Raw genomic sequence first — 12983 nt, 5'->3', positions numbered from 1 at the left:
TATTGCTAGAAGACGCTTAATCGGGGATTTTGTATAATGGCCTTGTAGACACTGAAGACACCAAAATGGCCACATCAGTAGACTGTTATTGGATGGCTGTGGGGAAGCTTTAGTTTGTCCATGTACATTTAAGACCAACTCTGTCTTTAAACAGAGTTTACCAAGTACATTTTGAAATCTGACTCGGAAGTCTCGGAAATTAGTCCAGACTGCCAGAGTGGGCAGAGCAGTAGAAGTGGTTATATGATGCATGATTTCTCATTGTATTGACTGAATCAACTATCCAATATTCATGTGAGTATCTATCATCCCCAAAAGTGGACATGGGCCCATTTCTATTCCATTGTAATTTTAAATCCATTTAATGTGACTTATTTTATGATATTTGTACCATATTTGATAATTAAATTTTGGTATTGGAAATGGAATACAGAATTCCATGTAGTTCCTTCATGTATGAAACTGTTAGGTCTTGCCAGCCCAAATGTCATTTGAGACCAACTCTACACTCCACTGGTCCAGGTGTCACTTCAGAAGTCTAATTGAGCAGCAAAACTCCACCCTGATTTTTCAGACAAGCCATCATGACTAAGTGGTAGGTCGTTCTACATATGGGGCAGGGGGCAAGTACATGAACAAACAGTCATACTGATGAGTTGATTTACTAAAGGCAAATGGACTGTACTTAGCCAGGGAATTATCCTTACAGCTTAGTGAACAAGGTGAAGCTCTGACTTCCACTGTCCAATTGTGTGCAAGCAAAAATGCATTTTTTTTTCTCCACATTCTTGTAGCTTTTACAGAAAATTAATTTGCATAGTACCACTTCCCTTGCAAAGTGAACAATCTATTTACCCCCCTAGAGTTCTATATATATATTTTTTGTTGACAGGTAAATAGTTTCATATTTAATCTATACTGTATGTTACTCAATTAGTCAGATAGTGAACTGCATTAAAATAGATTGTCTTTTAAATGTATGTTGACCACATATATATCAGATTAGTGTCACAGGTCAGACACGTGTTGGTCCTATCCATTTGCAATTTTTGTAGTGAAGAAGGATTAAAAGTTGTACCAAAGTTTCTGCTGCTTGCTATGTCCTTTTTTAAATTTTCAGAACTTCTGCCCCTTAGTGTTGCAACTTAATAGTGTTTTACTGGGGTAGGGGATAAGGCAAAGTCTCCTCATTGGGGATATAGCACAGAGAAGCCTGATGGATGTTCAAACCCTTCCACACCTAATCAAAAACTGAAAGTTTTAGCTGGCGTTAGAATTTAAAGTCAGTGCCTATGTACACTGCAGATATTTTTTTGTACAGAAATCCTTCACCTAATCCTCCAAGATGGGATATATGGGCAAAATCAATTTACATGGTAAGCCTGTAAGTGAATACACGACCCGCAGGGATATTAAGAGTATGTAGATGTTCCCAATGCTGACCTTCCTCTAAAAATGTTGGTTGCCTGGATGTCTCTAAATTTTAGTATTTTGCAAAACTTGCCTGGAGCGAACATGCTGACCAGGAAAGTTAAGCAGTCCATACATTTTATTACAGGTACTTGTATAGCCTTGTCAATTTGTGCAGCGCTTCACATATGTATTATACATTCACATCAGCCCTTGCCCTCAAGGAGCTTACAATCTAAGGTCCTTAACTCGCATGCACACTAGGGGCCAATTTAGACAGGAGCCAATTAACCCACCAGCATGTCTTTGGCGTGTGGAGTAAACCGGAGTACCCAGAGGAAACCCACGCAGGCACAGGGAGAACATGCAAACTCAAGGCAGATAGTGCTTTGGTTTGGATTTGAACGGATGACCCTAATGCTGCTAGGTGGAAGTGCTAACCACCTAACCACCAGCAAGTTGAATGAAAAAACTGCCACGAATCCCCCATCCTACATTTTGAGGTGGATGGGGGATTCCTCCCCACTGGGCTATTGTGTTCTAACCATGGGGAGACTTGGTCGGTAGTGCTGATGGAGCCACAAAACTCTGACATGGTGGTTGTACAGAAGTTGATCAGTAGATAGACTTCTGTACAACCACCCTGCCCATTCATGGATAGAAATTCAGCCAGTCCCTGCTGAACTGGCTGAATTTCAATCCAAGTTTTTCCAGCTTTGGTATAAAGTTCTGATCTACATACTCCTGCATGTGCACCTTACAAAGAAGCAATGTTTTTTTTTTTTTCCTGGTGAACATGTGATGCATCACCTGAGTGACTTAAAGCAGAACTCCACGCAAAAGGAGAAGCTCTGCTTGTCTGCCACATCCCCCCTACCTTTTTGGGGCGAATGGGTACCTGGTTTTGATAGGTACCCGCTCCCAATTCCAGCACAGTTTGCCCCCTTCCCCCACAGCTGGCCTATTCACAAAGCTGCAAGGCTTCACTGCTGGTTTTCCTTAGTCAAGATGGCGGCACCAGGACCTGATAGCCGATTAAACAATCAGCTTGGGTGAGGACACCACTGGATTCCTGGACAGTTAATTTCCCCCAATTTTGGGAGTAGCCTGGTGCTCCTCTTTAACTGGATTGTTCATAATAATTGGGGGTAATGCATGCAATGGTTTGTGGAAAATGTATGCAAATAACACTTAGGAGAAAGGGATTCTGTTTTGTGCGCTTTTACATGGTTTGTACTGAAAGCCCAACACTGGGCAAAAAAAAAAAATCTCTTGCTCTTCCTGCACTGCAAAAGTTATTTGCCTGTTTATATCTAGGGGAAAATGAAAGATTTAGTGATTGGATTTACTGATTTACTTCATCTTCTGCTCTTCCCTGCAACTAGACCAATTTCTGCTGTGTCTGCACCCCCACACCCCATTAGTCTATGGTCCTGATGTCGTCAAGACAAGACCAGAGCAAAGTTCATAGCCCTGCTTGCCAAGGGACCGTTCCCCACCAGATTGTCAGGGAGTGCTTATTATTTGCCCAGAGTTGGACTTTAAGTGAACGTTCTACCCACTTGTCTTATAAAGCATCATTCTACTCAACCAGAATGTCCTTCTGTGCACGGTACAGTTTGGGCCTCCTCAGCACAGGGTGATCAGCAAATGAAACACTCCAGCAGTGACCTTAATAGAGCCCTACATGCAGAGTTAGAAAGGTCCAAATTCAACACTGGTAAGGAGTTCTGGGGTTTGGAGTGCTGTACCTGTATATCTGTGATGACTTGTTATAAGGCCTGTCAAATGTATACTGACACTTCTGTTGGCCATTAACTAAACTGTTTCTGTATGACCCTAGAACAATATGTTAGTTTCAATGCAAAAACACTGAGATTGATTTACTAAAATATAGACTTTGCAAGTGAAGGTGTATGATTATTTTTTAGAAAAATGTAAGTGTGGTAAAGCTTCAATTTGTAAAGAATGCCCAATCAGGTGCAAGGAAAATAAAAAGAGCATTTTTGCTTGCACATGATTGGATGATGGAAATCGGCAGAGCTTTACCACATTTTCTAAACACTGAGGAAAATTAGTGCAATTGCACTTGCAGATTGCACATTATTTGCCTTTAGTAAGTCAACCCCTCTGTGGCTGATCATTTCTGCAGCACAAAAGCCCGCTTCTAGACCATGCATGTATAAATCAATCAGATCTAAGTTCTGCACTGTACAAACCCATAAGTTTTCACACTCTGTGAATAGCGTTGGACCAATTAACATTCACATGCAGAAAGCCTATGTTTTCCATGTTGTAGAGCTCTAGCAACCCTTGCATTTCCTTGGTGAAATCCTCTCTCCTACCTCTGAGCAAGAATCCAGTGTAGTGTCTGAGTGGGAATAAACTCTCCAAGAAGCAAACAGCTTTTCGTTTTAAATTTTTTAAACAATATAAACGCATGCATAAGCCAGCCACCAAATTTGAATGCATTTCCTCAGACTTCTTCAGTCTAGGCACCTCTGAAGAAGTCTGATGAAACACTACATTCCCCACTAGATAAATGAAGCTGGAACATTCAACCTACCAGATTATGAAAGAAGCTGAGCATGGCATGTTTTTGTTGGTGCCTTCAGCATACGTCAGACCCTTGACATATGGTGAAGCCTAACTCCACATGAACAGGTGCACTTGGTGCACACATTATATTAACTACTTCAATACTGGGCACTTACACCCCCTTCCTGCCCAAGCCAATTTTCAGCTTTCAGCGCTGTCGCTGTTTAAATGACAATTGCGCGGTCATGATACACTGTACCCAAACAGAATTTTTATCATTTTGTTCCCACAAATAGCTTTCTTTTGGTGGTATTTGATCACCACCTGCGTTTTTATTTTTTGCTAAACAAATAAATAAAACCTAAAATTTTGAAAAAAAAGTTTTTCTTTTGCTTCTGTTATAAAATGTTGTAAATAAGTTTTTCTCCTTCACTGATGGGCACTGATAAGGGGCACCAATGAGTGGGCAATGGTAGACAGCACTGATGGGTGGCATTGATAGGTGGCACTGGTGGGCACTGATGGGCGGCACTGAGAGGTGACACTGATGAGCACTGAAAGGCTGCACTGATGGATACTTATGGGTGGCACTGATAGGTTGTACTGATAGGCACTGATATGCAACACTGATAGATGGCATTAATGGGCATCACTGATGGCACTGGCAGGCATTGGGGATGGGCACTGATTGGCAGCTGCCTGGGCACTGTTTGGCATTTCCCTGTTGGTCTAGGGTGGCGTACCTGGTGGTCCAGTGTGGTGGCAATCCCTGGTGGTCCTGAGTGGGCATCCGAGGGGGGGCTGCGCTGATAATCAGCACAGACCCCCCCCCCCATGTCAGAGCAGCTGATCGGCTGTCCTCTACTCGCGTCTGTCAGATGCGAGTGAAGAAAAGCCGATCAATGGCTCTTCCTGTATACATCATGATCAGCTGTGATTGAACATGGCTGATCACGTGGTAAAGAGCCTCTGTCAGAGGCTCTTTACTGAGATCGGTGTAGCGGTGTGTGACAGAGTGACACTACACCACCGATCGCTGCGATGCGCGCCCCCACGGGCATGCAAGATCAGTCATTCTGGAGGGCCATCATATGACGTCCACCCAGAATGAGAGCCGCGCCGCCCAGCCATCATTTGGTAGGCGGGTGGCAAGTGGTTAACTGTAGCCTCAGCTCCATGTACAAAATGCTGTGATCCAGCAGCAGGACAAACACTTCTGATCCCACTCCAGGGACCATATAAAGTTGGACTGAGCACCGCTCAGCCATTATTTGGAAGCTTTGTGTTCTTTGAATTAATATGGGTGAGTCGGAGATCATGACGTTGTGACATCTGCCTCCCCACCTCAGTCAGAAGAAACTTTGCATTCATAAAATACAAAGCTTACCATGAATGGCTGAGCAACCTGACTATTTTGTTCTGGGAGTGGGACTAAAAGTTCTTATTCCACTGCTGGCCCTCAGTGCTGTATACTCTATGTAGTGGAGGCTATGTACAGTTAAGACAGTGCACCCAACAAGAACACCTGTTGGCGCAGTAAATAGTTCAGTGTGGCAAAACATTGTTTGGTTCTTGACTTTTTCTTTAATCCTTGCTGATCTTTCTTTCTGCAAATGCTAGTTGCCTGGTTGTCCTGCTGATCCAGTGGCTTAACCACTTCAAAGCCAAGCCGCAATGTGTATATATACATATTCCGGTCTTGAATCGGTTTACCGAGGTTATGGCTGAAGCTATCGACCATAACCCCAGTATTTTTTCAGTTTTTTCAGAAGTGGCGGGAGGGGAGGGGACCCCCCACCTGCTGCTCATTAGTGTTCCTTGGGCTTACTGTTCAAACTGGTGAGCCCAGGGAACGATCTGACGGTGCGGCCGGCTAGTCCCAGAGTAGATCGTCTGATGGCCTCCATGGCCTTGGAGGACCGGAGCAACGCCATGGCATCACTTCTGATCCAGGGTGGAAGTATCTTTTGTTTTTAAAAGTAAAGACGAGATTTGGGAGTTCTTGTATAAGGTGGTCTGTAGTGGTACAGGTTCGCTTAGGGAAGCGATTGAAGAAGTGGATTTCGTTCCCAAAGCTCTATTATGTTGGCCAGAAGAGAGCACCAAAAAGTCTGTGTTCCCCTGTCTGATTTACATACATTTTTGATACTAGAATTTTATTGGGTTTTATCACAGAGAGAATATATAACAAATGTAAAGGTAAGTTCCAAAAATTAAATACATAAGATTTACAGTTATACAGAATGTATACGTAGCAATTGCACATATAATGTAAATGTATAGGGGAAAACCGCTTTGTAAATGTCAAATAATCTGTTAGTAAAGGTGTAATGAAAAAGATTTCGTTAGATTATAACCTAGGTCTTAAAAGTGTAGAATATGATGGGACGTACGTTCACTTGTAACTGGTGTTCAAAGCCGAGGAAGAAAAACTATAAACAGAAACAAATGAAAAATGATAGGAAAGTTTACACTAACTTGACCCTTCTACTAAATGACTTGGCCATGATTATATTATAGAGTGCAAGGTGTGCAATGCATCCTTGTCAAGGGGGTTGATTTACTAAAAGCAAATGAACTGCACATTGCAAGGGTTCTGAACATTAGTAAATACGATGAAGCCTCACTTTGCAAAGCATACCCAATCACATGCCAGGGGTAAAAAGTGTTTTTGCTTGCACATGATTGGATGATGGAAGTCCGCAAAGCCTCCCCTCATTTATTAAGCTTTGGAGCAAAATCCCCTGCAGAGTGCAACTACATTTGCAAAGTGCACAGTCTATTTGCCTTTAGTAAATCAACCCAGGGACACTTTTTTTTTTTTTTTTTTTTTTTTTTTATCAAGGTCATATGAGAGAAGCAATTTCTGATTGGATGCTATGGCTTGCCACACCTGTACTCTGTGGTTTTTATATTCGGATTAAAGTGCTGCAAACTGGACGAAGCCTTCTACATCACTGGCTTATTTCACAATTAGCAGCTGCTGTTTCCATTTAGACCAGATGAAATCTGCTTGAATTTGTCTTTTAGACGTTGGCATAGCCTGCATAACAAGAAGATGCTATTCCTTAGCCTTTTGTACGTTTTTAATGAACTTTTTTTTTTTTTTTTTTTTAATTTCCTGCTAAATGAATGGTTTACATTTCTCTCTTGACAGTGCTTGTCCTTGTGGCCGTGTGGCCCTATTGTACCCAGTACAGTACAGGCCTCTTGCAGACACTATTTTGGTTACCGTGGAAATGAATAACAGGCCTTCCTATTGCATCTTCTGTAAAATGTCTTTAACTGCTGCTTAATTTGTAATCTTCTTCTAAAAGAGAGAAAAAGCCATTAAGACGTCAGTTCCCTGAATAAGCCTTGTGTCTGTGTGTGTGTTTATTTTAATTTATTGAATGCAAATTTTTTTTTTTTTTTTTTTTTTGCTTTTTTTTTTTTTCTTAAAAAGAACTCAAGGGGGGGGGGGGGACACCCGCTGAATAGCTAATTCTACAAAGTGGCAATTCTAAGTAATTTCTTTGTGAATGGTCCAGGGCGAACATTAATTGTCAACATACACTCCCTTCAGATCATATTTTTTTTTATCTCTTAAGTCATTTGTGAGCAGCAAATAATTGCATCAAATAGTACATTTATACTTTTAGCATAACAGGGACGCTTGAGTTTGTCTCAAAAAGAGAATAATAAGTATTTTATTGTATTTTATTCCTACAGATCTTTTATTTTTTTATTTTTCAAGACAAATGTTTGAATGTACAAAGTTCCTGCGGTCTTCTGCATTCCAATAACCCAGGGTATGTTGTCTTGCGTTGGTAGTTCTACACCATCTGCTGGAAGCATTTAAATCACTGGTAGACATTGTACAGACTGACATCACTCTTTATGCAGAGCGCACACTATATAGTGCATGCAGGGTCTGAGTGCCACCAATGTCTGGAATGCATTATTATTATTATCCAATGACTAAAAGGCAGTTTAAGGAGCGTTAACGTGTATGTCAAGGCAAAATTAAAGGGAAAAAAAAAATACACAGTACATTTTTGCAATACATGCACATTTCCTTTATACTGCGGCATGTCAGCTCCTTCCCACGAATTGCCGTAGCTGTACGTTGGCTCTTTTAAGAGCTATAGCAGGCGCATGCCTGCTGCACGGTGGTAGAGCCAATGCGTGTGTCTGCTGGGTCACCCGTGATCGCTTCACAGAGAGCCAGAACGGGGATCTGTCAATATAAACAAACAGATCCCCGTTCTGACGGGGGGTAGAGAGAGAGAGAGAGCGTCTGTTCCTAGGAACTACAATCTCTCTCCTCCTCCAATCAGTCCCCACCCCCCACAGTTAGAAACACCTCCCAGGGAACACATTTAACCCCTTGATCACCACTAGTGTTAACCCCTTCCCTGCCAGTGTCATTTATACAGTAATCAGTGCATTTTTTATAGCTCTGATCGCTGTATAAATGTCAGTGGTTCCAAAAAAGTGTCAAAAGTATCCAATCTGTCCGCTGCAATGTCGCAGTCCCGATAAAAATAGCTGGTCACCGCCATTACTAGTAAAAAAAAAAAAAAAAATTATAAAAATGCTATAAATCCCCGATTTTGTAGACACTAACTTTTGCGCAAACCAATCAATATACACTTATTGCAATTTTTTTTTTTACCAAAAATATGTAGAAGAATATATATCTGCCTAAACTGTGAAAATTTGTGTTTTTTTTAATTTTATTTTTTTGGATATTTATTATAGTATGTGTGTATATGTATATATATGTGTGTGTGTGTGTGTGTGTGTGTGTGTGTGTGTATATATATATGTGTATATATATATGTGTATATATATATATATATATATATATATATATATATATATATATATATATATATATATATATATATATATATATATATATATATATATATATATATATATATATATATTTTTATAAAATAAAAACCGCGGAGGTGATCAATTTCCACCAAAGGATGATAATTTTGTTTGGGTACAATGTCACGTGACTGCGCAATTGTCAGTTAAAGTGACGCAGTGCCGTATTGGAAAAAATGGCCTGGTCTTTAAGGGGGAAAATCTTCCGGTCCTTAAGTGGTTAAAATAAAGTACAGAAAGATACCTGTTAATCTGACAAAAATGCACTCGGCTTCTCATTTTCTGTTCTGGACTGACACCACCGTCCCTTTTCTGGACTGAAATCACAAAAAAATTGTCAGCCCTGCAAAGTTGTCTTTTGTGAAACTGCACTATCCCTCCATCTCTCCTCATCGCCACAAAATTGGGGAGGGATTGTTTTCTAGGGGGCTAAAAAAACACGAAGTGTACACAGGACAGCTTTGATTTTTCACTGCTTGATGCAAGTTTAATGCTCGGTACAAACTGAGGTTTTTTTTTTTTTTTTTTTGTTTTTTTTTTTTCGTTCAACCCAGCAAGGTTAGCAAAAAAAAACCTTACTGATCGCTGTACTAACACATCCAATGTTAGTACGTTGAACTCCCGACACTGCTATTGTGTTCCAACAGGAACTCCAAATCCACCCCACGTAGTGCTCAGCAATCTGCTGCGAGCCCTGAAAGGATGCTGATTTTCAAAAACGATTGTCCGATAGAAGCCAGTTGGGACAAGGAGCTGTACACACTGACTGAAACTAACTGTTGGACCAACCGCTTTTGGCTGATTTTTAGCTCATGTGTACCTAGCTAAGACTCCTTTCTCACTGAGGCGCTTTTCAGGCGCTTTTACACTAAAAAAAGCGCCTGAAAAGCTCATGAAAACCTATTAACATTAAAATCAATGAATGCTTTCACACTGGGGCAGTGCACTGGCAGGGCGGTGAAAAAATGCCCCTCTCCATTGAAATGAATGGAAAGCTCTTCAAAAGCACCTGAAAAACTCTTCAAAAGCGACTGAAAAGCTCTTTAAAAGCGCTCAGGGTTTTACTGGCAGTTTAGAAGCGCCTGTGTGAAAGGGGCCTTAAGTTCACATGTCTGACCTGTGCGTTCTGCATTTAGGAAGCCCATTCTCTTCAACTGGCTGCCCTACCCTCAAACAAGGGAAAAAAAAGTCCCTGACTCGTTGCATGGCACCCAGTCGCAGGGTGCTGCTGTAGCAATGCATGGGGGTGCCATTAATTTGTCACTAAGGCCTTGTAGGCTGAAACGTGTCAACTGATTTTATCTGCATTTGTACACTGTGGTTTTTCTATTAAAAGAGCGACAACTGGTTGTGCGGATCCTCTTAAAGCGGAGCTCCAGCTCCCTCCCTCCAAAAATTAAGTCAGCAAATACAAATACTGTAGCTACTGACTTTTAATATTAGAACACTTACCTGTCCAGGGATCCCAGCCGATTTTCTGATCGGCTCTCGGGTGCTGCTGCCATTTGCAGTAAGGGAAACCAGCAGTTGAAGCCTTTTCGACTTCCCTACTACACCTGCGCAAAGCGCGCTGTGCTCTCTAACTAGTGTGGCGGAGGGGCCAAACTTCCCGGGGACCCAGCCGTAACCGGGTCTCCCGGACATGGGGATGGGTACCTGCCCCCCTCCCCTGGAAGGTGCCAAATGTGGCACCGGAGGGGGGAGGAAGCAAAGACAAGTGGCGCTTCCACTTTTGAGTGTAACTCCGCTTTAAGCATTTTTAAATCCTTTTTTTTTTTTTGTAATTGGTGATGAGGGCTCTTTAACCACTTGCCTACCGCATATTTACTGTGGCTCTATTGCACAAAATCATGTACCTGTACATCATTCTGTGCAATAGCCACTAGGTGGCGCGATCGTGCACTGATTAGACATGCAATCGTTCCCCAGAGAGGCAGAACGGCGATCTGCCTATGTAAACTAGGCAGATTGCCGTTCTGATGGAAGTAGATGGAAATCTTTTGTTTCTGCTAAGCAGTAACACCGATCTGTCTTCATCCAGTCAGAGCAACATGTTCCCCCCACAATGGTGCAGTCCCACTAAAAATCATTGATTGCCGCCATTGCTAGTAAAAAGAAAAATGCCATAAAAATATTCCTATAGTTTGTAGACACTAACTTTTGCGCTAACCAATCAATATTCGCTTATTGGGATTATTTTTACCAAAAATATGCAGAAGAATAAATTTTGGCCTAAATTAATGAAGACTTTTTTTTTTTTTCTTTTGGGATGTTTTTAAAGCAAGTAAAAAATATTCTCTTTTATTTTTTTTTCAAAGTTGACGCTCTTTTTTTTTTTTTTTTTTTTTTTTTTTATTTTTTTTTTTTTGTTTGTTTATAGCGCAAAAAATAACCACAGAGGTGATCAAATACCACCAAAAGAAAGCTCTATTTGTGGGGAAAAAAATACATTTTATTTGGGACCACGTTGCATGACTGCGCAATTGTCAAAGTAACGCCGTGCCATATAGCAAAAAATGGCCTGGTCTTTAAGGGGGTAAAACTTTCCGGGGCTGAAGTGGTTAAAGGGTGTATGTCTGGGTGTCATTCAAAATGAAAGGCGAAGAAACTTACGGTAGTTTTTGCTTTGAAACAACATTTATCGTTTACCCCACATTACTTCAACACAAAGGTGCAACTCCAACTTTACAGTCCCTTATACTACCCACAGTTACATCATTTTACCAACAGTGTTATTGCACATCTCCCAGTTTTAGCCCATTCCCATCCCTTATGAATTTCAAACAATTGGATTTTCGTTTATGGAAATTCCTTAAACTACTAATAGTCACTATTAAGCTACTAAGCAGTGTTTATGTTGCCCTCGGTTGACTATTTAATTAATTTTAATGTCCTGTGTATTGTGCTTTTGATAATAAATACTTTTCAGCTTAGCTAGGTCCAGAATTTAATTCCTTATACTATCTCATTTTTTCATTGTTCTGCTTTTATTTTCATTTAATGAGGCTTTCTTTTTATCTGAATTTCAAATGCCACTGCTTAAAAAAATCAATGTTTTCATAATGCGTTTTTTGTATTCGTGTGTGGTGCTAACCAAAATATAGACACAAATGGAATAAAGACATATTGGCACTGCAGTTTTCTGAAGACACAAATCACTTTCAGTAAATGTAGCTGATGCAAAAACTCTTTAGTTAAAGTACAGTTTTTGCATTTTTGTAAACTTGTATTTATATTGCTGCTAAGGTGACACTAAACGCTAGTTTACAAAAAATTCTATTGGTATAGAACTCAAAAATGACTTTCTATTGCTCTCAGCATTTTTTTTTTTTTCGCGGTTTTTATTTATTTTCTATTGGAAAGTGGCTACATTCGTTCTTCATGGTCCCACTGTATGCTCTCAATATTAAATAGGGACTGTGGGACTATAGTGTGCATAGAGCAGTGACCATGATGGCACCTAATGTGTACAAGCACTATTCCATTCCCTTTTAATTATATATTAAAAGAAAATCAAGGTCAGGTGAAGCAACTTTGAGTTTTTTTCCAGGTCTTCAAATGCTGCAGGACATTGACCTCAGTGTTGAGTAACAGGAAGTGTGTGTGTGTATTGTGAGGTTTAGCACTAAATGGAGAGCTTACCTGGGACCCATTCGACTCGAACACTTTTTTATTCATCAGCTGAAGTACCTTTACAACAAGGTTTACGCTCAAGGAGGTTCTTGGCATCACCCAGATATAAAGTGAATTTGGTCTGCTTTAGACCCTTACCAACTGACTGGACTCATTGTCTTTCAGTGGCACACTAAGCAGCCAGTTTCCAGTGCATCTCGCACCTGAACTGGCCAATATCTGCATCTTTACACAATAGCAGACTGTCCATCTATCATATATTTCCACTTTGTTTGGACCCAGGGATTGGAACACAAGGAACCCCACAATGACCAGCTTCTCTTACCATCAACATATCCACTTCAGTACTGTAAGCCTTGGCACCTTTTTTAGGACAATTCTCTTATCACCCTCATGGATACTCTCCTACCTTGTACAAGTCAAATCCTGACTAAAGTAAGATGTCCACTTCAGGACCTGTATGACTTATAACCACAATCCTTTCTACCATGCCTTTTCAGACTGGAGATACCTCTAACACA

At 40.7% G+C, this 12983-nt stretch overlaps 1 protein-coding gene across 8 annotated transcripts in view; it reads left to right on the top strand.

Annotated features, from left to right (window-relative positions):
- Positions 1-12983, top strand: part of ZBTB16 (zinc finger and BTB domain containing 16) — a 206433-nt gene that overhangs the window by 170332 nt on the left and 23118 nt on the right. The gene's annotated exons all lie outside the window — the stretch shown is intronic.

This window comes from Aquarana catesbeiana, linkage group LG10, assembly GCF_042186555.1.
Source record: "Aquarana catesbeiana isolate 2022-GZ linkage group LG10, ASM4218655v1, whole genome shotgun sequence".
NCBI classification, from domain to species: domain Eukaryota; kingdom Metazoa; phylum Chordata; class Amphibia; order Anura; family Ranidae; genus Aquarana; species Aquarana catesbeiana.
This window is presented reverse-complemented; position numbering and strand designations above follow the sequence as displayed.